The 23,217-nt window shown below is 40.3% G+C and overlaps 1 protein-coding gene across 1 annotated transcript in view; it reads left to right on the top strand.

Annotated features, from left to right (window-relative positions):
* The first annotated feature begins 1,564 nt into the window (after positions 1 to 1,564).
* cdh11 (cadherin 11, type 2, OB-cadherin (osteoblast)) overlaps positions 1,565 to 23,217 on the top strand; it is an 88,659-nt gene continuing 67,006 nt past the window's right edge. Inside the window, exon 1 of the mRNA XM_026191194.1 lies at positions 1,565 to 2,074. The gene's annotated coding sequence lies outside the window, so the exon portion shown is untranslated. The remainder of the gene's footprint in view (positions 2,075 to 23,217) is intronic.

The raw sequence follows: 23,217 nt of genomic DNA, 5'->3' as shown, positions 1-23,217 counted from the left end.
CAGCAGCAGTGAGAAAGGTGAGTGTGCATATAACTCCCCAAAAAACATGAAACTTCTCTGTCTTTGAAGAAGAGAAAAAAGTCCATTTCTTTTGTAGCATCACCTCGCTGTCCCTTGCAGGCTGTTGGCATGGAAAAGACTGGGTTTTGAACCAGAAGTCAGTGTGCATTAAGAATTTCAAATACATTCAAAGGCTGACTTTTTTTATTGAAACGTACCAGACTCTATGAAATGAAAAATTGTGTGCAAAAGGCTGCAGTTGTTTACATTTTCACTCATTATGGCCAGAAATACCCTGTAATTACATTTGACAACCTGCCCTTTATCTTAATCTAATTATGTCATTTTGCATCCAAAGTAATAAAGGCCTGCTGAATGCTATAATGAAAATATGCATTATCATCTACTGCTCCCCACTGAATGAGAACCCCTGCAAGTGAACCATGCTTGTGAGCCTTTTTTTTTACCCCTGCCATTAGCATCCAAAATACATACAGAAATTTACGGATGGGGGTGAGCAACTGGCAGCTGATACAGGCATTTATGAATGGCTCGATGTGGCACTTATGTGTCATCACTTGTGAAAGCTGTGGTTAAGATTTTGTTAGGACTGGCCAAATAAACAACTTGAGTAGGCTGAAAAGTCATGATGGGATTCCAAGTAAAATGAATCTTCCGAGAAAGATAAAACTATTGGAAATGTATTGGTTTAAAGGCTTTAAATTATTGTTTTATAGGTTCTTGTGTGTGTCTATCTTGTGTGAAATCGCTTCATTTAAGCAGACTTTGAATGTTTCAAAATATCAAAACATTAATATCAAAAGTAACAATCATTGGGTTAGTGTAATTGACACACTATCTATTTTTTTCTGAGACTAAGGGATCCATAATAGCAGATGTTTACAAGTCGAGCGTTGCTTTACGAAATACTCCTTCAAACCATTCATAATTTAGTTTTCCAGGTGTGGGTTTTTCCAGCTTTTTTTTTCATGGCCAATTACATCGTTTACACTGGACTTTTGTAGGCGACACTCTCTGTGTATAGCAGGCCTGCCGTCCTCTCCTTTCATTGGCTCTCTGTGCAATTCTAAATCTCTGCTGGTAGCGGTTGGAAGCTCCTCTTAGCCAATGAGGAAATAGCAACTGTTGCATTCAGTTACCCTCCTGCAGGGCTTCTTCTGCTGTAACCTCTCAGGGTGGATTTTGATGTGGGAAGGGTGTACAGTGTTACAATACAGATAAGGCTATAATGTGGCCTAAACCTCATTAAACAACGTATCCTTCTCAGTGCAAATGCTTTTTGCAACCACGGTCAAAAATAACTAAACAAATTATATTTCTACTGTAATAAAATCTGAAAATGTTAATGTGTATTGAGAGGTTTGCCCCACTTGAGTTTGTCATTTGAGGTGCCACTTATTTAATTCCGACGAATAACAAAATTACTACCGATACAGGAGTAAGAGGAGAGAGAGGATTACCAGTTTCATACGCCCTCCAACGGCAGCGACACCTCTCTCTCTCTCTCTCTCTCCCTCCCTCTCTTCTCTCGCTGCTGCTGCTGCGCGCCGTTCAGTTTCCCTCACATCGCTTCCGATGCTCCAGGAGGGAGGACGGATAAACGGCGCTGACGGTACCGGATTTGTTACCCGAAGGAGGGAGGGATGCTACGGTGATTTCCTCTCTTTTTCTCTTCCAACACCCACCTCCTCACCATCCCCTCCACTCCTCTCCATCACTTCAGTCTCGGACCTCATCAAGACGCATGACTGCTCTTTCATTTTTGTCCTCTCTTTTCAGTTTATCTTTAAATTCGCTTGACTGGTTTGTTTTTTTTTTTTATTATTTTTTGCCACTGAGCTCCAGCGGGAAACCCACTTGGCTCAGCTTGAATTTCTACCCTCTCATCTCCAAGCGCACGTAAACATAGAAAAACTGGGCTTTTAATCAGTGGATGTGTTGGACATCTGGTAAAAGAAGCAATACTACTTAAGTCAAGTGGCCGATCTCTACTGGCTTGTATGTATTGAGGACACTTGGGTGAACGAGCTGCGCACGGAGTCTCACTTCCAAGGTAAGACCACTGGAGTTTAAGGACTGGGATTTTGCCGTAGTTACATCAACACACTTCCATCGTATGTCTCTCTTCTCACTATCCGCGCATCTCTTCTGCAGAGGCTTTCCTGAGCGCAAAACACACGAGAGCCAGCGAAGTTAAAGGTTTAGGTTCCCGGGATGCTGGGGAGATTCTGGTTAGACTCTTGACTAAACCAAACTGTCGCACAAACACTTCTTATACATTATAGGAAGATTACTCGGAGATGATATCGGACTTGATTATGTTTGATTAACAATGGAAAATCTCACAAAACCCAAAGATCCTTTGCGCATTAAAGACAGCACTTGGTTTTATTTGTTGTGCTGCTGCCAGTAACAGTGCAGACTTTATTCGTTCCTCCGGGCCACTGGACGACGGTTGGATCTGTGTGGTTTTCGCATAACAGAGCGTGGATTCACTAAAGTTTCTCTTGCAGTGTTTCTGCATATTTTTACTTATTTGGTCTGCGAGTGCATCCAACTGCGTTTGCGTATTTGTGAGTCTGCCCACGTAGCCTATAGTAGCTAATCTAGGAGTAAGCTCCCTTTCGCTGTCTCCGTGTCTCCCGGCGGCTCCGCGTAACTGCGACGCAGAACTTTTCCTTGGATCACCATCAACAGAGTCTGGATGTGTGAGGGGGGGTTGCGGTCACATAATTCGGTAAACAGATAAATTCACTGCGTCCCTTTAGCCCACTCCAGGAAAGAAATATTTGTTAGTGTTACAGTTAATCTGCATTTATTTAACATATTTCTTCCTGTTTCTTCCAGAAAGCGTTTTCCCCCAACTTATCCTCCTCCTGTAAAATCAAAACGGCATATTTAAAATTCTCAATCCCCAATATTTTCCCCTTTTTCGCCATTTCCCCTTCTTTCATTCTTTCTCGTTTTCTGGTTTTTGCGGGGTCATTACTGATTTGGAAGCTAATTGATTTTGTGATTTTGAAATGTGAATCCCTGAAGACTCCACGCAGCTTAGTATTCAGTCCGTTTGAATACTTGAAGCGGAGCGGCGTTCTTGCCCTTTTGGTGTGCGCCAGCGCTGGTGAAACTGCATAAAAAATGCATACAGATCACTTGCCCATAGGCTCATTCAGGCTCGTTCTGCACTCAATTAGGTCCGTGCGTTTGGCTTAGCATCCCTGTAGGGCCACATTAGATCATTTTGTAAATTGTTGCATAGACATCCAGTGAAATTTGCTCAGTAGAGTAGATTTGTCCGTACTGGTTGGGTCTGTGCGCATGCTGGTCTGATATGAATAATTACAGATGGATTTGGAACTGGTCTGCTGCTCAGCCGCTTTCAGCAGAGAGTAAAAGAGATATCGGTGTGTAGTTTTGGGCATCTGCAATTCCGCTGCGTTTTCAATGGGGGAGCAAAGAGAGCTAGAGAGGTGTGTGTGTTTGGGGGGGGGGGGGGGGGGGGCGTTAACTCCAGGGCTGTATCTTTGGTATTCATGGCACAACTCAAGATTGCTGCTCTCAAGCAGGCAATAATCTCTCTCTCCCTCTCCCCCTTCTGTCTCCCACACTGTTGCTGTATAAAATGTCTCCCCTCTCTCCCGTACCTTTGCTCTCCCCTTTGCATTTCAACCCCCTCCAACTCACCATTCTCTCGCCCTCCTCTTCCTCTCTCTTCATTTCTCTACACAGCAATCTCTCCGACTCTGTCTGTGCGCTTCAGTCTTATGGGAGCCATTGAGAAAATCATTTGCTGCTGTTGTATTTATTCGACAGGGGGTTCCTAGCAGCCAGGCTTGGCTGGAGAGATGTTTTCTTGTGTTGCCTTGAAAAAAGTCTGCAGTCTACAATGGAGCAGGAAAGATGCAGAGAAATGGATCCATTAGATGCTCTAACTGCAGTTTAGTAAATAAGGGGGGAAAGGGTTTGGAACTTATTGTGTTATATTTTCGACAGGCATTTTTTTTTCATTTTTTAATTCCCTTCTTACAAGTGTTGTAACTGTGCTGTTGTGGTTCCCCCCACACTTCCTTATTATGTGGTTACTTTTCAGAGAGCGTTTCCCTGTTTATTTAATGTTTGCCAATTAGCCTACAGACCAGTCACTGCAGCGAAGAACAGCAGAATTCCCCTTTTTTATATTTAGTTCTGAGACACTGTGGCTCACTGGCCACTTAAAAGACATATTACACACAAAGAAGGTCCCTAATTTAGTAGTTTTGAATTGCTGCTTCTTATGTTCACTTAATGACAGAGCTCAACATCACAGCTGTCGCTCTCTGGCTCCACAAAGGGTTTTTGTAAGTAGCACAACAGTATCACTCAACTTGTGCTTTTGGATGTTTTCTTAATTCACCAATTAATTCTTCATTCTCCCAATATTTCACTCAAACAATAATACAGTGTGGGCAGAGTAAAAGAGGAAAAGATCAAGAGGCAAAAAAAGAGGTGCAGGAAAGGAAATGAGGGGATGTGGTCTGCAGAGGAGATGAGGTGCAGGGCAGAGAGAAACAACGGGGCAGACGGTCGGAGGAGCAGCAGCTGAGCAGAAAAGAGCATGACTCCTATCAGGATGTGAAGCAAAGGAGGAGGTGGTGGACAAGAGAGGAGGGCAGCGTGACGTCTATCAGTAGAGTAGTCAGTCTCATTCCTTTTTGAGAGTCACTGCCGTATGAGCTGAAATGAGACATGCGAGTAGAAACTGCCTGCCTTCACTTAGCCATTGCAGGAATGAACAGTTCCCGCAAAAATGTGGTTTTATGTCTGCAGAAGTGATTGTATACCTTAAAAGCAGGGCAGACACACATAATTCCCTTGTACCAGTACATCTTTGTGCTATTTAGGGTGAGCAGCATACAGAAACCTGGCTTGGATGACAGATGAAAGCGGGGTGGGAGAGGTATCAGATTTTTTCCCTGATGTTCAGCCAAGAAATTGCACAGAAACTGACACAGAAATGTCGTCAGATTTGTTGGTTTTTACTGAAGTGGTTTCAGAACCTGGCACTGGAAATACTGTGCATCATAGCTGTGCTAGTTATAGTTAGTAAAGATAGAATTAAGCTTAACGAGCTTTAGCATTTCTTCTGGAATGTGTGATAGGACATGAGAAGGCCAGAAGATATTTAGGTTAAGTTCAAACTCTCTAACTCAGAATTCAATCTGTGGGAACTTTCTCATGACTTATCTTAGACACTATGCACATTAGACACTATGTTTACCTATTATGTATCTATAGACTCAGTCCAAGTGTGTAGCAATAATTCCTGTTGATGTTATTTGACGTTCTTCAGAGTTTCACAAAAGAAGGAAAAAGAAGCAGCATTTGAAAATGTTCTTTAAATTAATGGCAAATGCAGAAAAATCAGACAATATAAAATTTGCTTTTTACTTATAAGTATTAATTTTGATCAGCTTTGAGTGATTTTTTAAAGATTTGATGGGACTAATTATGTTGATCTTTCCACATTCATGAAACGAGTAAGACAGAATCTTAAAAAGAGAATGAAAAGAAAACAACCTTGCTTTCTGGATTGAGTTTAAAGGCATCTGCCTGCAAGCAGTGCTGATGTAGCACCCTAGGGAGGAAACAAAATAGAGGGATTAATTTATTACACTGTAATCATTATATTTATTTTTAATTAGGCACCAACTGCTCATCCTCGTAAGTTATGTGATCGTAAAGTAGTTTTTTTAAATAATGAAAGGGAGGCTTAAAAGATAGAATAAAGTTGTGATCCTGCAGATAAAGAAACAGGACTCAAAAAGAAGACAGTAAAGGGGAAAATGAATGGAAGAGCTACTGGACCATTTCTAGATGACGACAGAGGGAGCTATTGGGCTTTGCTGCAGTATTGGCTCCACTGCTCCTTTTCCTTCTTTCTGCTCTTTATTTCTAATTCTTTTTCCAATCTCTCTCCTTTCTCCTGCTCTGTCTGTCTCTCTCAGGGGGCCAGTCAGAGAGATGGAGAGGTAGTTAGGCTCCCCAGGGATACAGGATTCAATATGAACGCCCCTAACAGACAGACCCACACGCGCACACACGCACAAATCTTGTCTGTCTGGATAAGCCTGTCCACTGTGACTGGTTTCTCTTACCTTCACATTCACGTTACCTCCCAGTGAGAACGGGGTGGGGGAACATTGGTGGAGAATTGAGTTCTGCCTTCTGCTTCTGGACTTTTTTTTTTAAATTTTGTTTTCTTCCAGCCCCTTGCTCCATGGGCTCAATAGAAAGCAGAGTCAGCACACACAACTGGTTAAACGTCAGCTTTTTTTCTCTCTTTCCCTTAGATCGATCTTCATCTATTTAAAACAGCAGAATGTGAGGCCAGATTGATGTTAGGCTGATATATAATTTCCTATGGCAGCGGAATGGGATTATAACTCTAATCTTTCATCTCAACCGGACTAAATGGCAGAGTCAGTAATTAGTGCCTTTGACCTCTAATCCCCATACTTGTTCTCTAGCGGTGTGTGGGGTGGGGGTGGGGGGTGGGGGGGTGGAGGAGGAAAAAAAAAAAGCAAGTTAATTTGTCTGTATTTGATGATTTCCTGGGTATTGGTGCACGTGGGGAAGAGTGAGACAACACAGGTGGCTTAGTAGTGTTGACATAGTTCCCATGCAGCATGACATACTGGGTTTAGTTTCTTTGGCCTTAAGCATGGCGTTTGTATGTTTTTTTTTCTTTCTTGAGCTCATGTGGTTTCAATTATTCCTCAATTGGTCTACATGCCAGCGACTTTAAATTACAGTGCACCCGTTCCAGTTCATGCACTTTAGTCTGACTACTCTCTACTTTTTGGCCCGTTTCCCTTCCTTCAACGTAGCGCATACTGTGTTTTGATTCCGTTCTCTGTATCCCTAAAAAGGAAAAGAAAACCAATAACTTGAATATCAAGTGAAAAATCACTAAATTGGAAAATGTTTTCAATTTTGTTGACCGAAACAAACTAACAAGCAGCGTGATTCATGAATGTGTCCCATGCTCTCATTATTTGATAAGCAAAGTCACATTGAAGTAATTTAGGCAGTGCAGACTAAAGCTGGATGGGATGCATGCAAGTACTCAGAGATGGGAAACTGCACCACAAGTAATACCACAAAGCAACAAGGACACCAGTTAGAGCAAATAAACAAAAACATGTGGCAGCACAGAGAGACTACAGCATCAATTAGGTGTTCACTTTTAATTGCCCTCGCATCATGCGCACCTAAAACGACATGCTGCAGCTGCAGCTGTGTTGGTTTCCAGTATTAAAGCTTTGTTAGCTGAATAGTGATCCTCGGCATGGTCGACCTTCTCACTCCTGCATAAAAGAGCTGAGCACTGGCAGAAAAGGCTGCGTGGATTTACTGCTAGGCGATGAGGCTGCAGTTTAATTGCAAAAACAGTGGAGTCTGGATCAATGTTAATTCAGGATTAATGAGTGATTTCATCGATTTTACCATTGATGATCGGAATACAGGGTTGACACTGATATTGATTGTATTGGAAATTGATTATTCGAGACAGCGATTTATATTGATCAGAACACCTTGTATGGGCACGTGTATAGGCACCTGAACTTTTCATCCAGAATATTCATTTGTGAAATCTAATTGATTGCAAATGTGATTCTTTTAACAATGGTTTTGTGTGTGTATATATATATATATATATATATATATATATATATATGCTTTAGATATATTGTATAGATGTAGGTGTATGCACGAGTGTGACAGAGTGGGCCTGAAAAATAAGTGTAATTTGTTTTCTGTGACAGTCCTTGGGTCCAGTCAGGTGCTCTGCTGTCTCGTGGACACCAATCATATTAAGGAAAAAGAAAACCATGTTTGTTATTTTATTTTAAACAGTCAAATGTAACTATATTTCTGCTTTGGCAGACAGCATGTCACAGGCAGAGACACTGAAAAAGAGTGAGGGAGCGAGAGGGAAAGGAAATAAGGGATGAAGGTCGAGAACAAAGTTCATCTCAATTATGAATTTCAGGAGATTTTCTTTACTTTTTGCGGTCGCTCTGGTACAAAAGTACTCGGGATTGGGGTCAAAGAGAAATTTGGGCTCTTTCTTTAATGCCAATTAATAATTCACAGCTGAAAAGGCGTCTGGTTTGACAAGTTTTGTATGAGGTACTGTAGAGTCAGTGAGAAAGAAAGAATGTGAGGAACAGTGGCTAGTTTCTGCGTGCGGGTCAAGGAGAGATTTAATGAGTCATTTGCTTCTCATTATTCAGGATAATAATTAACTCTGTGTGTGTGTGTGTCTGTACTTGTCCAGCTATCATAGTGAGCACCAGCTTGAGTTTTAGAGCATTGGTATGAGGACATTTTGGAAAGCAGAGGACCTTTTGGGTTGCTACCACATTGTGATAGTTGTTGAAAAGCATGTTTGATATTGAAGACTTTAGGCTTTATGTTTATGTTAATATAAGAAAACGCATTAAATCTATGTCTAAGAATATCCTCAGCAAGATAACCATTAAGTATTGTCATAAAGTTATTCATAGTGGGCTTGTCCACCTTTTTCCCTCAAACTGATTATGTTTTATAAGTTACTACACTTGTCATCAATTACTATGTTGTGATACTACATGCAACAAGTCATGGAAAAAACTTCCATAGCCTAAAGCAGTGTCTTCTAATTACTTTTAGGTATTTTTGTTTAACAAATAACTTAAACAGTTAATTGACTTTTGAACTTTATTTTATTTTAAATCACCTGTCAAACTCAAGCTATCAGTCTCATTCCCCATCTTTCTTTTTTTGTCCGTACCATCATTTTCTCACTCCCTCTATCATTTATCTCCACTAAACTTGTCAAACACGCACAGGCGCGCACAGGTTTGAGCATGTACCTGCAGTGGGTGTGCTGTTGATTACCATAATTAACACGGTTATGTTAATTGTAGCAAGTTAATTTTGCTGATGGAACACATTTATAAAGGTGAACTTTATGGACAGTTAGCTATGGTTTCAAGGTACAGTGTGTGTCCATGCTTTTCTGTTTGCATCCTGTTTGCATCATACTTTATATATGTGAGGATATGTGCACATTAGTGGCTGACAAATCAGTTCAAATCAGTTCAAATCAGGTTTAAATTGTGGAAAATGATTTATTTTGCAGGACACGTGCTGACAAAGACACAGCAAGTGGTGTCGAAACCAGAAGCTGAACGTACACACAAACACACAAAGTGTCAGTGGCCGGCCAGAAAAGCAAATGCTGCATATAGCTTATCTGATTATAAGCAGGGTTAGATAGAGGACTCTGCATTAGAGGGAGTGTTGAAGAGACATGCAGATCAGACTGATAAATAGTTTAACTAAAATGTGGCATTTCAGTAGCTCCACAGTCTAAAAACCATGTTACTGTGACCTCCATCTGGCCAAGAACATTCATCATTTGTCCCTCCCTGCATGTATTTCTGTTGTTTTTCTACTGTTTAAGAAAATATGAACATGAGAACTGAAACTGGATGACACAATTCATATGCGGCATAATGAGCTTTCCGAAGATGTAGCTCGAAGGCGGAATACACAAAAAAGTAGTTAAGTTTGCAGTCTTATGTCATCGAGAGAGGAAGGGCTCTGGCACCTATTTGCCGAAACAGGCTCTGTGAACATAAGTAGCGTAATAATCCTGTTGCATACGTTCACTTATTTCTTATCTTTTTATTTATGTCACATTGTATGCCTTCATATTTGGCTTATTTATCAGTAAAATTGCTTTTTAAGGTTGAATTATTTTAAAACAGTTTAAACAAACACGGTAATGGAAACCAGTTTTTCATGCAACAAATTGGCTCTTTGTCCTGTCTGCTGGCATATGGGGCTATTTATGACGGAATTGTTTTTCTTGTATTGTGATGTGAATGATGTGGGTGTTCAGTAATGGGATTTTAAACCACGATTTACCTGTCTTTAAGGCACATTAAAGTCATTAGATGGAGACAATCAGAATGCATGTAACTGTTAATGGTTGGACAGCTGCAAGACAATTAGATGTGACCATAGGTAGTTAAAATGTTTATCACTTTATAACGCATTAATCTCAATATGTAAATCCCTATGAAGTGGACAAATATGAGGAGAAGCTTCTTAGCCACACATATTCTAATATTTCAAAGTGTTTCTAGCATTAACCAGTCAGTATGCTGGCAAGGCCTGCATTTGATGTCAAAGTAATGCTTTGATCACACTGGGACTTATCTACAGCTTCTCATCCAGTTCTGTCTCATCCTCTCTTGTTCTCTCCTTCCTTCTTTCCTCAGTCCTCTTCTTCCTCCCCTTCCTTTCCCTCTTTACTTATCTCCCTTCTCCTGTCCTCCACATTTCATTCTCCTCCTGTCCCCTTCAGTATACCTCAGCCCCCTCACCCCCACCTGTATTTATTCCCACTGTGCTTCAAATGAACACAAGTGTTACTCTCTGAAAAATTTCCAAAAATAAACCCGGCCTGGAGAAATGTATTACATAGAGTTTTTTCCCTTATAACATATAGCAGCTTTCTGTGTAATTTAACATGATTGCTAAATTATGCACCATATTAGAATGCATGAATGATACTTTTTTCCTAGCTGCATAATTTGTGAGTTCACTAAATGAGCCAATCTCGCAGAACCCTGAATTTCTTCGGAATCCTTGCAGAGATACTGCGATCTGAGAGGCGAAGGTGTGTCTGTTTTCTGTGCACATCCACTCACACCGGTGCCACAGAAGAATCCATGAGATTAGATTAACTAGGTAAAATCTACATTTTACCAGCTTTGGTTTGATGGTGTCACGCCAGACGATGGCTCACTGACACGTACATAAAAAGACATGGGGGAAAAAACGAGATAACAGTGTACATGTGACGCTGACACATACTGTTGTACTAAGCCTATAGAGAAAAACCCAGTTTTCTTTTCTACAAGACAGCATTACTGCAAGCTTGACCTCTTTAGCATAATAACCTCTCTTCATTTTCCTCCCTCTGTCACTTTCTGTTTTGCTTCTGTTTCATTATTTTGTTTTATTTGCTGTTCTTTCTCTGTGTCATTACTTTTGGCTAAAACCCTGCATTCCTTCTTTGCATTTTTACTCATTTTTTTCTGTCCCTCCCCTTCTTTCTTAAGGTCCTCCACCCCTTTGCTATACTTTCTCTCTTTTTTCCTCTCCGTTTCCCTAGCCATGCTTCATTGACCGTGACACGTATAATAGTGTAATATGATTGAATATGACTGCAGCTTCTTCATTGGACACTATTAATTTCACTTTTTTCCATTCGACTGGTTTGACTTCAGTATATTCCCTCCCCGCTCCATGCCTTAATCCCTGACCATGGGTCAGTTTTATAGAGCAACATCATTTTTTTTTCCTGTCATCTCTCCTTGTAAGTTTTCATTTTTATTCCTCTCTTCTTTTACCTGTCTCCCCTCATCTAAATAGTTTACATTCCTCATCCTCTGACTTTCGTTAGCTCTCTCTTATACTTTCTGTTTAGTTGTGCTGTGACTGCATTGACCTTTTCAGTGAAAAGAGAAGAGTTGAGCAAAATGTATTGCCACTTCTAGGGCTGACTAATTGTTATTGCGCTACAGAAGGCCATAGCTATATATAGGGAAAGGTACAAGGACTGATATGAGGCAGATCCTCTTCTATTCAGTCACTGACACTTTTTCTTCACACTTCCACTAATCCCTTTGTGAAAAGTACTGCATAGGAGGAAAATGAAAACAAGGTTCTATGGGTTCTTTAAACATGAAGAGAATTTAAGCGAATGTTTAATTTCTCTTAACTTTAACATAAGCCAAAGCAGTGCTGACAATAAAGTAGGATTAATGTGTCACTGTAGAATAACGCACTATCACAGATTGTTTGTACAGGTTGGAGATTTTTACATTTAACCCAATATTTACACCTCTAAATATTTAACATTTGCTATTAGATGTTTAATATTCCTTGTATTTTTAAATGATCTTGCAAAATGGCAGTGGTCGTCATTACCACTACACCCAGTTGAGGTTATTTTTAAATCCAGTGAAGTAGCAGTTCCTCGGGGCCATTATCAACTATTGCGTTTTCAGTGTTTATGTGGAATGACATCACATTTGTCACAGCCATGTTTATTTTTATTGTGATATCGTGAAAGCAAATGTCATCAACATTGTTTAGATTCTAGTGGCCACGTTGAAGAAACAAGGTCACCATGTATGTGTGAGCGTTAGTCCAATGTGTCCATGCATGTGAGTTTTTTTTCAGATATTATTGCTAAAGCTGACCACACAATGTCACACACCCTCTGCACGTTCGTGTGCCCATGCCCTTGCACCTGAGTATCACCATCAGCAACAAATAAAAGTCATTTCAGGCAGTCTGTCTGCATGAGCCCATGTCATCTGAAGGTGCAAGGTCACTCAGTGCTCAAACGTCATATGCAAGGCTCAGTGTGGGTGTAAGTCTAAGCAAGCATCTCACTTTACTCTTATCTTTACAGGAACCAGATGACTCCAAAGGCACAGAAAGACTTAAAAAATTCCAGACAAGGTTGAAGCTTTGAACAAAGTCTTCTGAGATTGTTGAAGTAATGTAGCATTAGGTTGAGTGGTGAAGGATACTGTGTGTATTAGGAGTCAAAGTGGATGTAGTCTGCATAAAAGTCCCTGCAAATATACTGTAATAACAGTATATTTGCGAGTGTGTGTGTGTCTGTGCTTGTGCTGGAGGGCAGGCATACAGCGGTACAGATCACTCAATGTATAAACAGATGTTTTGACCTTTGTATATAAGGAAATACTACCGATGTTTTATTCACTGAGCATGTTTATATTTTACTCAACCAGACGATGCACCAATCTTTAAGCTCTGTTTAGCGCAAAAAGAGCTGAATGTCATCTGGTTTCATTCTCAAGATGAAAAGAAGTATATCAAAGGAAATATCTTGCTGTGAAATTTTGAAGTGAAAAATAACCTTCTTATTTATTAGGATTTCCATTTTCGCTCGCTTTTATTCATATTTCAGGTGGAGTAACTTTAACACCTTCATTCAAAACAATTTACTTTAGCAGGTTCAGGTACTTAAGGACACTTTTTGAGTTTCATAAAGGGGTTTTACAGTCCTCAAGGATACAATGGAATTTCAAATATAATGTAGAATGAATAAGAATGAATTGTTTAAGTTGTTTCCACAGAATTTATACAGTGATTTTGTTATGTTCTATGCAAATGCATGTCTTACTTTATCTCTTTGCCTCTCTGGGAATGTTTGACTGTCAGTATAAATTTCAAAAAGATCAGCTACTACAACAAACATCAGTTTGGGAGAAGTTTAGCAAAAGGGACTGCTCTTGAGGAGTCGTCCAGATTGTTGGGATACGTATGGGTGTCTTTGCCTTGAGGGAACTTTGAGAACCAACAGTGTAGGCTTATTGAGGTATGGAACAACAAAGGTCTCTCTGTGTTAACCTGAAGAAATAAGGGAGGGGACTTGGCTTCACCAACCATGTAGGAATGAAAAACAAAAAAGGGGTGGGGGTTACTATACTGAGAATAGAGGCAGAGAAAAGAGGGGATCTTTTAGCATGGGAGGATGTTTTGGCACAATGACCCTTGTGTCTTCCAGTCTGTCACCGAGTCAAGTGGTTTGTGGGTAATGGGTGGGATATATGAATCAGAGTGGTAATAAGGGTCATTACACATGCATGGTAGATGTAATGGTCCGCAACACTGCTGATCAATTTCTACTGCTTACCTCCACCCTCAGTTTCTGTCTACTCGTTCATCTTTATAGAGTCGATTCCAAATTAAGTCATTATTTGAAAAATACGGGTATAGATGGTATATATGTTCAAGCCAAGCAACTAGACTCTACTAATATGGTATGACTGATTGATGTCATGTTCAAATGAAGCCTTAAGGCCAAATCGATCAGGAAGCAAACTATACTGCGAAATATACTCAGGCTTATTGTTCTAGAACTTGTTCTAGAAATTAGAAATGTTTCTAATTTCTAATTTTATTCCATGTTAAGCGCAACCGACACTGAGCAACTGACATGAGAGAATAACTGGCTATTAAATATTAATGAAGATTGTGGCTATCTCGAGGCCTTTACGAGTTTAATGATGCACATGCATCTTTGAAAATAAATCCATCTTCACACATTATCATTATGAATAAAAACGGCTTCAAAGATCTAAACTCACTAATGACTTCTAGGTGAACAGATCATGACCTGCCTCTGAGGCAAAGTTTTCAGCCTGTAAGGTCTCCATGGGCTAATTTGAATGTAAACAGTGTGCGTCAGTCACTGGATAAATACGATGGGGGGAGTACATCCAAGGCTGAAGGGTGGTCTTTAAAGGCTTAGTGATATCCACTAAGACCTTATGTTCTGCCCCTTGCCTCCTCAATAGTGCAAAGCTAATCTGGGGCTGCTTAGGGCTGCTTTTTTCGTCTGTTGGGGTGACCATCTCCCTCCCTCCATCTCCCTCGCTTTTCCATTTCAACCTAAGAGACTCAGCGTCTCGCTCAAGGACACTCTCGACTGGGCACATGCTTGCTGATGCACATGTATTGCAGTGAAAGAAGTGTTCACCTTTGAGCCAGGAATTCATCTGTCAAACCACTTGGCAAAAGCCTGCTGTTAGTGCACAGAGGTCTGTTTATTCTGTCTTCCTCTCTGTGCACACTGTGGAATACAGGTAATGTCTCCCAATTACTACACACTGAATCTTTTTAAATCACTGAGTCAGATAGTTCCAAGGCACTACAACAATACTCTTTCATTTGATTTGAGAATGATCCAAGAATATGTTATTCCAATGAAAATATTCCTTCTTATCCCCCCTCACTGGTTCATCGGGGTCACGGTGTCAGATGTTGGACAATAGGACAGCTGTATCCAGATCAGCTAAAGAGCCACAAACCCCTGGGGGTGGGATTAAGCCAATTAGTAGCTGTCAATCACTATGGCGTATCATGGACAGCTAAATCAATACTTGGATGAATGGGGAGAAGGAGGGTGTGGGAGAAGGTGGGACAGACACATGCATAGAGGCTGACGGTGAGAGATGCTGGGTGTGTGGATAAACTAAGCAGCAAATGTGGTAGGATGGAGGTATAAAAAAGTGGAGAAAGAAAAGTGAGAGGGATAATAGAGATTGGAAGCATTTGTGGACTGAAAAGGGATGGATATAGTATTGGGAAGGACACAACTCTGGAACACTAGTGTTCATTTTTTGAACTGATTTACAATGCAGAAAATTAAAGAAATTCAGGGACCGTGTAAGATATTGTTACTCATGAAATAATTGGGATAAAACACTGGGAATGATTGCTGCAGTACAGATAAATGTATATATGAAACAAAAAGATGGATCCATGAAAGAAAACTGCAAAAACGATTGTTGTGGAAATGAAAGGGGCTAATGCAGAGAATATCCAGGGAGATAAATAAAGACATGCGCCACAATAAAGCCTAGTCTCCACTCAAAACCCCAAGAGATGCAAAAAAAAAAAAGAAAAGAAAGAAAAGAAAGAAAAAAGAATAGGTGTGCAAATCAGTACCGCCTCCCGTTTTCCATCTTTTCTGATCATCACTCTCTGTGTCCCATCTGTTTTGATTTCACCTATTTGTGGGTGTGTGCTCTGTATTCCAAAGAGGTTTGCAGGAGACACACAATTTGTTTATCATGGCTGGGGACATCAGAAGATCCCATCTCCTTCTGACAGCTGAAAGACGGGGGAAAAGGCCCCAGCAGAGAATCAATAGACCTCAGAGAAAGAATGACAGGCAGAGAGAGAGGAGGTGGTGGATGTAATGGGAATACGGGGGAAGGGGTGGTGGGGTGGGGGCGAGAAATGATGCAAAAAATGAGAGGAAATGAGAAAAGCGAGGAAATGGAGATGCAGATGGTTAATAAAAAAAAACATGCCATGATATTCAAGCAAGGTTTGGGAATGATATGAAGGATGCATCTACGCAGTCTAAAGCCTGTTCAGTCAATTAAGTCAAGAGAGACGAAAGAATCAAGAAAATAATGATAGACTAGCATGAAGGACGAGACATGAAGAGGAGTGGAAAAGGAAGGATGACGATATTAATAAAAACCTTTTTTTTTCTTTTTGCACATCTGTCAGATCCAGAATATAATGAAATAATTGTGAATGGGTATGCTTTCACTACTAAAAAGCTGCTGTTCCTTTTTACATTTTCAGCTGATTGAGCGAAAAGTGAATGGACTGTAGAGTTAGACTATAGGGCTGCATTGATAGAAAAGGGATGGGGCGGAAGAGGAGAGGAACTGAAGAGGAGATGGATAGGGAAGGGGAAGAGAGGCAGAATAAAGGGAAGGATGAGAAGATGGTTTACAAACAACCAAACAAATTGAAGATGAGGGAGCAAGAGAGGGGTAAGAATGGAGCATGCCAGAGATACAATGATAACAAAAACACAAATGGAACAAAAATGAAGAAAATGGAGTGAAGAGGAGGCTTTTAAAAGCAATAACGATGAATACAAGGATGGGAAAGGAAAACTGCAAGATTAGGAGAGGGGTTGGAGGGGGTTCTATAAAAGAAAACAAATGAATAAAAGGCCAGATGAGTGAGAAAGGGGGAAGGGGAAACGAGAAGATGAGATAAAGGAAACATGGAAGCAAAACAATAAGAAGAGGATGTTGTTGCATGAATATGGAGCTCGGAACATCTGGTGTGACTTTCAAAAAGTTCTACGGCCTTTTGAATGTGTGTGTGTGTGTGTGTGTGTGTGTGTGTGTGTGTGTGTGAGTGAGAGAGAGAGAGACAGAAGTATATTAGGTGGGGGGGGTTTTAGTCTAAAGCAGCCATGCACATAGAGGCACACCGAGCAAGCCTGCCATACTCACTCATATACGCCTGGATGGATACAGAAAGAGAGATCAAAGCATTAAGAAAGGAGAAGGCTGGCTAGGAGACAAAAGAGATGCTAGATGGGAAGAGAGATGGATGGAAAGAAGGGACAAAAATAGGGAGGAGAAGGACAGATGGAGGGGAGGAGTGGGAGAGAGATGGGGAGGGAAGGGGTTTTGGTAGAGAATTTATTTTTTTATTTTTCTGATTGATTTACCTTAGTCTCCAAGGCCACCGAGTCATGTAATCATCGGAAGGATTTTTGATCGTTCGTCTTTATGGAAGAGATGTGTCATTTCATCATTTCATTCATGTGTCTGCTTGGAGGTGACACACAGGCTGTATTTTCCTTCTCTGACATTTAAAAAAATAGTACTCATCACAACTCTCAGATCTTCATAGAAATACTCTCTTTTTATAATAAAGTTGAAACATTTTAAACAATTTAATGCTTTCTGGTCTTAATTTCCCCATTTTTGGTTGTTGTTGTTGTTTAGTTTTTTTAATAACCCTTGAGAGTTGGCATTACGTGTTCTTTTCGTCATTCATTTTGTCCTTTAGTAAATTATATATTTTATTATATTGAATTCAAAAACTTCACAAGTGATATTTTTCCGCCTGTTTTCACTCTTATGGAAGCACTGAATAATTCATGTAGCATATTGTTCTAACTTTTGAAGGACAAAATACTCATCGTTTGTTGCTTTCATTTTGAAACCTTGTCCATCTGTTGTATATCTTAAAACCAAAAAACTATCTTTGATAAAAAAAAAAAAAAAACATTTTCTAAAACAGATTCCTTAGTTTTTGAAAATTTCTACCCTTTTTTTTAACCCTTCTTCAAAAGTGTATTCTTCCTGGTCCTTGACATCTTAACAAGCATATTTTCCGCCTGTTTTAACCCTTAAGGAGGGGCTGAATAATTCATTGGGTACTGCTCCCTCTAGTTTTGCTAACGGGTCAGTCACAAAGCCATACATTTGTAAATGAGGGTAATCTACCTCTATGAAGCTGTGTGCATGTGTATGTGTGAGTGTTGTGTGTTTAGACGGGTCAGGCTTTAAGACAAGGAACGTTTTGTCCGATAAGAATTGTGTGTGTGTGTGTGATGGGGGGGGGGGGTGGGGGGTTGTGTGTAAGTGTGTGTTAGCTGTTGAGTGCTGAGGGCTGCCGGGATTTGTAGCTATGCTACCACAATGCCCCTTTCATCCGAAGAACCATCTGATTGTGTGTGTACGCGCTCGTGCGTGTGTCCATGTGTGAGGGAGTGATTTTTGTAGGCCTCTTTTCTGTGTGATCTCTTTATTTGTCCAGAACAATAAAAGATGGAAGCCTGAAGGCACAGACACTAATAGAGAAAGGAAAGACACAGACACACAGCAGGAGGAGAGGCAGGCAGACAGAAGCATGACTTAGATATACTGAGGTGTGTAATTCAGGTCACTGGTATGGCCTAAACACACATAATTTTAATCGCAATATGTGATATACATGATATCTGCTTCCTTATCTCACCTGAAACTCAGCTGTCTTTAAATGGAAGTGTTACATTGTGTGAAAGATCTAATATCAAAGCTTTTCTATTCATCAGAGGAACTACACAATCTCAGAGAATGCTCTTGGGAAAAAACAAAAAATCGTGTCCAGAGTGTGTGTTTTACACGGAACTGACACTCACAGCAATAAAAAAATATTGTAAAATTCATAGATTACAAACATCAGCAGCATTGAGTACTGAGAAGTGTAGTGAGTCAGAGCCACAGGAGGGAAATGAGAGCAACGCAGTGAAGTAGAAAAGCTTTTAGCTGCGAGATAAGAGCATATTAGGGCAAATACAGGTGGGAAAAGACGGGGCTGAAACGCTTTATTAGTTCTTGATGAGGCGGGTTTTCAACCAACAAGAATGAGTGACGAATGAAATGAATGACTGGAGATGTGACTGGAAAGGTTATTTCTACATCCGTGAAGCTAAAGAAAGATTTGACTTAAACCGCATCTACTCAAAATTATATATAGCTTTTTTAATAGCTACTAATCAGAATTTTCCATATAATTTTGGAACAGGAATGGAAGAAATATACGTAAGGGGAAGAGGAGGAGAGAGAAACAAAAATACATAAAATGAGGAAGGAAAGGGTGGACTACAGAAATGGAAAAGAGAAGAGACAAAGAATAGAATGATGCAAAAAAGGAACAAAGTGCAGGCGTTGCTTGATCACTGGCCATCTAAGTGTGGTGTGTGTATTTCAAGTTTCCAAGTTACCAACACCTCTGTTGAGGCAAACCAAGCCTGACAGCAATCACACACTCATACTACCTGCTTTGAGCTTTGAGGGGATGCCATTTTGACTTTTTTTTCTTTCCGTTTCTTATTTTTCTTGCAGACGTGTTTTTTTTGGCCCTCTCAGACTCTAATTTGATGAGTTTTCCATGGCTGGGGCCTCCAGTTCTTCAACTTGCATGAGCGTGTGTGTGGTTTTGGATAACGATCAAGCTATTTTTGGCATTCCTGATTGGTTGGACATGCTAAGAAAAGTCTGGGTTTATTCACCACCACTGTTTCTCATATTTCATACAGTCCGTTGATTTCTTGAAATCTTACCTCTCCACTTACCTACTTTTAGACTCAAAATATAACCATACACAGTGCGGTGAAAGAAGTGGCCTTTGCTTTTAATAAATGATCGATGGAACCGATTGAAGCACATACAATATGAGTAAGAAAAAAAATACTTTTAGACTTTAATTAATACCTTAAAGATAACGGAGCACTGTCCTCATCTGCATTCAGTCACTGCTGTGCAAAGTGCATCATGTGCACCATCACTCAAATGTGAACAGAAGTCCAGAATCTTCAAGATTTCAGTGATACAGAGGCAAACTTCAAACTGATGAATAGAGTCAGGGAAAGCCTTTATGAGAAGTTTTTAAATGCCAACTCTAATGTCACCTAATTAGATTTTTGCTCTCAGCAGATCATTTGCCTTTTCAACATGCCTTAAAGAAACAATGAAGGTTTGTGCAAGACTGACCTATTGGTCACCTTGGCTGCTACACAATAAGAACAATCTAATCGATGCTCCTCCAGAGTTCACAACAGCAGTACAACAAAACACATAGAAATTAGAATGTAACTAAACTTTAGAAAAACAAAAACCTTTGAGTTCACCTGGCCAAAGAGCTGGAACTTAATGGACACTGAAATTTATTATGTCAGTAATAACAGGAGAGTGTGGGTGGTCTTGCAGGAGGCGGGCTATCGTTATGGAAACAGTGGTTGGTTAAGACTTCCTACCAATTCATATTAGTGAAGGGTTGCTATTAAAGACAAAGCTGTAAAGTAGGAAAGAGCTTGGTGTGTGAGAGATGTCACTCATTTACATAACACTACTGCAGTCAAAGGGACACTTATTTTAACCCTTGTATGGTGTTCGGGTCTGTGAGACCCGTTTTCAGTTTTTCTCAAAAGAAAAATTAAACAATTAATTATTTTTTCAACCTGAAATTCATTGGCTTTGGCTTATTTTCTGTGAAGAGCATGAATCTGAACAAATTTTCAATGACCTCATACTGCACCTCCCCCCACGCATTTACATTACATACAAGGTGTTCGGGTCCACTGGACCCAGGCCTAATAAAAGTGTTGAAAGTGCAGGTCCTGTGTTCCCACACTCTGTCTTCCTCCTTTCTGGTGCTGCTGATAGTGTTTTCTTCCCCTCCTGCTCCTGCACAAAGTTGCAACATTATTGAAAATTCAACTATCAACACCGTCTGCTCTTACATTCCCACACATTTTACCCTCTTTCTTGAGGGATCCAAATTTTATTTTCTCATACCCTGTCCCACCTGCAAATTAGGGGCATAATACTATAAATAAGACTTTGCCAGTGTGGTTCTTTATCACAACTGATCAAGATGGCAAAAGAATATCTACTGCGAGGGCCATCCAATTGATTTTGGAAGAGAGAGGGGCTTCGGATGATGATGTTGACAAAGAGGTTTCAGAATATTTCACATTTCTGAAAATTCAGAGTCTGACAGTGACTTTGAAGAAGAGGATGAGGTTGAGCACCATTTAGTAACAAAACGAAGACGAGTACCCCATCAGCAGCCAGCTCCAGGACCAGAACAAGCCCACCAGACAGCAAGTGAAGAAATATGGATGTCAATAACTGGTGAAATTGAATGGTCTTCTTGCCCAAGAAATGAGCCACCCTGCAGAGCTGTTACTGTAATAAGCCAGGGCCAACACGGCTGACAGTTACTCATGTGCAGGACATCAAGTCTTCATTTGAGCTTTTCATCCCAGATTCCATCCAGAAAATTATTCTGGATTGCAGTAATCTAGAAGGAAGGTGTGTTTTTGGAGAGAGGTGGAAGGAGATGGACCAAATTCATCTAAGAACCCCAAAGGCCTACTTTGGGGTTCTTATCCTTGCAGGAGTTTTCAGGTCCGAAAGGGAATCCACAGAATCCCTGTGGGATGCAGAAACCGGCAAGAACCTTTCCGTGCATCAATGTTTCTGGAAAACTTCCACAAAATTTCCAGGATTATCCGTTTTGATAACCGAGACGACAGACCAGCTCGACGGCAGAGAGACAAGCTAGCTGCCATCAGGACAGTGTGGGATAAGTGTGTGCACCACCTCCCCCTCTTTTACAACCCTGGGCCTAATGTCACCATTGATGAGCAGCTGATCCCATTTAGTTGTGAAACATATTGCTTCACGTGTAAATGTGTTGTGTCTTTCCACTCACTCCACTTGATTATAACTGATTTATTTTTTTATAACATTTTATTAAAAAAAAGAACAAAAAAAAAACAAGAAGTACATTAATTCATAAATGTGATCTAACAAAGGTAAAGGGAAAAAATTAACCATGTTTGCTGTTCATATGGTTTGTAATTGGGATGAACTAAACATCTGTTGAGTAATTTAACATAAAATTGTTTGATAGTGTTAATTTGGAAAGCCAAAACTCTAGCGGGTCCACCAGACCCATGAACACTGGCTGAGTAACAAAAATATGAACACCACACAAGGGTTAATAGTACGTCTGTGTGTGTGGGTGGGTGTGTGGGTGTGTGTGTGCCAGACCCGCAGGGAGACACAGTAGGAGGTTAGAGAATACAACACACACAAATAGTAAATGGGTAACAAATGAGTTGACTGTGATGTAAATGGTTGTCCTTTTCATGGCCTTTTTTATGTCTGTTTGTTCCTGTTGAACAGTCAGGAGCAGCTCACCCTGTTCCCCCTGTCATTCAACCTTTACCCTCCACAGTGACAGAGAAGAAGCCAGACTGTCTGCATTACAAAGCATGTGAATGTGTGTCTAAATATGAACAGTCTTTTCTATTTGAATTCTTTGTTTGGTCACCTAGTGTATTGCAACACATCAGAAAAGGGAACTTCGTGTTGTATCAAAATACAGTGGGATGCGCATTTGAACAGAGGTTGACTGTTTGGAGAAAGCCCTACTGCCCTGCACCTGTACAACCAAATTCTAAATAAAAGATTAGCCATAGATGTGACAAGTGTAGAAAACTGATGCTTTCATTGCTGTGTTGGCGAATTATTTGAGAACTGGAGCTGCTCTTGTAGAATTATGCTGAAGTTTGGGCTTTTTAATGAAACGGCAAATCACTTTATAGAATTATAAACTATGTTTTTAATGCAAACAATGGGATCAGCTACTGGCTCGTTTTAAGGTAGGGTTTGCAGCATATTGTACATCAGTATTTGGTAGGAGATCAGGCAGAGATGTGAATAGATAGGTATTGCATATGGATGTCATCATACTTACTTGCACTCACAGGTAATGATGCTTCTCCCCTTATCTTTGTCTTTGTGTGTGTCAGAAAAGTACGACACAGGAAGACAAAGTAGCCTTGTTCTACACATATAAAACATTTCAAAAGCGTTTGTACACTCACCACAAAGGGACCAGAGAAAACAGTAAGGTGTGAGTGTGTGTGTGTATGCGTGTGTGTGTGGGAGTGTGGAGGTGTATGAGTAGCACAGACAGAGAGCTGAAGTTTTGAGTCACATTAAAAAAGCCAGCGTTTGTAATTATGGTGTCCTTGGAGGAGCTATTGGATGGCTCTCTGCTGTTTTTTCCTTTAATTGTTTCACTTTTCCTATACTTGCGTCACATCTACTTCACACACACACACACACACATGCACACACAGCAAGTTAACGGTGAGGCCATGTTATTCATCATCACAAGGCCAGAAAAATGACAACTAAAAATAACTGCCAGTTATTGCTGTGATGT

The sequence above is a fragment of the Astatotilapia calliptera genome, chromosome 13 (genome assembly GCF_900246225.1).
Source record: "Astatotilapia calliptera chromosome 13, fAstCal1.2, whole genome shotgun sequence".
NCBI classification, from domain to species: domain Eukaryota; kingdom Metazoa; phylum Chordata; class Actinopteri; order Cichliformes; family Cichlidae; genus Astatotilapia; species Astatotilapia calliptera.
This window is presented reverse-complemented; position numbering and strand designations above follow the sequence as displayed.